Source organism: Psammomys obesus, unplaced genomic scaffold (genome assembly GCF_907164565.1).
Source record: "Psammomys obesus unplaced genomic scaffold, mPsaObe1.curated_primary_1811, whole genome shotgun sequence".
Classification (NCBI taxonomy): domain Eukaryota; kingdom Metazoa; phylum Chordata; class Mammalia; order Rodentia; family Muridae; genus Psammomys; species Psammomys obesus.
This window is the reverse complement of record NW_026585580.1, coordinates 19,437,563-19,439,693: the sequence shown is the minus strand read 5'-3', so window position 1 is coordinate 19,439,693 and position 2,131 is coordinate 19,437,563. Positions and strand designations below refer to the sequence as shown.

Sequence of the window (2,131 nt, the reverse complement as noted above, 5' to 3'; positions counted from 1 at the left end):
GGGCCGGGACGCGGGGCGCTCCCCGGGCGCGCGGCCCCGCCGCGCCTGCCGCCCGGCGCGGGGCTCCGTCCACCTGCCGGCCGACGGCTTCACCGGAGACAACAAAGGACGCGGCGCTCCCTTTCTTCGCGGCCGAGCCTGGGTGGCCGCAGCCCGGCCGCCCGCGTCCGCGCGCTCCGCTCTCCTCGTCAGCCACGCATCTCAAGGCCTCCCCCTCAGCATGGTAAAACTTTTCCCGTCCGTCCGGGCGTACTGGTGAGGGCCGGCTGCGGGGTGGCGAGGCCGGCGCCTGTCCGTCCCCTCCGGTCCTCTTCTTTCAAGTTTTTGGTTTGGGTTTTTTTTTTTTTTTTCCTTCCTTTTCTTTTTCTGTCCTAGGAAAACTTCTTGCGATGGTGCATGTCTCTGAAGTTGCTATTGCTGGAGCTCTCGGGTGGCTCTGAAACAAGAGTCCCTTTTCGTTTTCCTCGCAACACTCACAGTCTGGTGCGACATCTTTCCTTTTGGGCAGAAATTAGGAAACAAATATAACACGGCAAAAACTGAACAGGAAAACAAAGGTCGAATTGCTCTGTTACCTTGTTGCTGACGGTTGGGGTTGAGCTTTTATTTTTCCCCCGCGGTTGTCTGGAGAAGGAGGAGGAAGAAGAGTGCATTGGTGGAGGTGGAGACGTGTGTGTGCAAACGGGGGATCCTTGATACACTAGCGACTCCGGCGGGCACGTCGCGGCGCTCCAGGGTAGCCCGGCGGCGGGCGCGGGCGTGCCGAGGCAGAGGCGCAGCCGGGGCTAGCTCTGCGCCGGGTTTTCTCCTCCTGCCTGTCTCCCTTTCCCTCCCTCTCTCTCTGTCTCTCTCTCTCTCCCTCTCGGGCGCCCGCTCTCGCTGGGATCTGACAGTTCGCTCTCCGTCCCTCCCTCTCAGAGCGGGGACGGCCGAATGTTTACCCTCCGCCGCGAGCGCGCACCCACCACCACACTTTCCCAAATACAAGGAAGTCGAGCACCAGGGCCCCCGCTGATTGGCTACCCGCTGGGTGATTGGCAGGCCCGGGATGACTGGCTCGGGACGCGCGGCCCCCCTTCCGGCCGTTCCGATTGGTTGCTTTTTAATTTAGGCAGCGCGTCGGAGAAGCTGGAAATCTGTCGTCCCTGGCCCCCTCCCCCGCGCCGTTCGCCCCTCCATGCCCCTCCCCCGCCACCCCCGGCGTCCCCCCCTCCCACGCGTCCGCCACATCTTAACTCTTAGTGTCCGGCCGGAACGGCTGCGTTCCCTCGGCCGCTCCGCGCGGCAGCGATTGCTCGGGGGGGGGGGGGGGGGGGGGGCGAAAAGGGAGGGTAAGGGGGGGGGGGGGGGGGGGGGGGGGGGGGCGGTTGGGGAGAAATGGAAGCGAAAAGGAGGGTGCGGGGAGGAGGGGGTCAGAAAGAAAACCGAGAGGGAGAAAATCATGGAAAATAGCAGTCGACCCGTTTTCCCTCGGGTGCGTGCTGTCGCACCCCCGCCCCGCGTCTGCAAACCGCGCGCCACGTTCAAGCTGATACCTAGAGCCAGATGTGTCCCCACTGCTTTCAAAGTTTCCTCTTCCCTCCACGCTCGGCCCCCGTCTCCTTCCCGCGGGGGGTGGGGAAGGGAGGCTCGCCTCGCCGCGAGCGGCCGCGGCCACGCTTGTTGGAAATCCGCCACTGCAACTTTGTGCCGCCGCGCGCCCGCGGCCACCCCCTTTGTTTAAGTTCTCGGATGCCATCATCTGGGAAACCTGCAGCCCTGGACCAGCGCGGGGCCCGCGCGTGCGAGACGGACCGCTCGCTGCGGCGGCTCGCTCTCCCCCACCCCTCTCCCTCGCCTTCTCCCTCCTTCCCTCCCTCCCTCCCACCCTCCTCTGGGATCCTTGCAAGTAGCTTGCGTGCCCTCGCGAGTTTGGAAGGTGCCGGCCACCGAAGCCACGCGAGTATTTGAAAGGCAATCAGCCCGACCGTCCCCCTAGAGTCATCGTAAGTGGATTCCACCCCGACGCCTTGAGGATGCTGTGGCCGAGGCCGCTCGCCCAGAGGGCTGGGGTCCTCTAGCCGCGCCCTGCCCGGGCCCCACTGGTGTGTGTGTGTGTGTGTGTGTGTGTGTGTGTGTGTGTGTGTGTGTG

General features: G+C 64.8%; 1 long non-coding RNA gene across 2 annotated transcripts in view; it reads left to right on the top strand.

Moving 5' to 3' along the window:
• Positions 1–1,838: 1,838 nt before the first annotated feature.
• Positions 1,839–2,131, top strand: part of LOC129677081 (uncharacterized) — a 45,647-nt gene continuing 45,354 nt past the window's right edge. Inside the window, exon 1 of one of the 2 annotated variants that reach the window (XR_008720166.1) lies at positions 1,839–1,985. This is a non-coding gene — a long non-coding RNA (uncharacterized LOC129677081). The remainder of the gene's footprint in view (positions 1,986–2,131) is intronic. The other variant, XR_008720167.1, reaches the window with a different exon arrangement.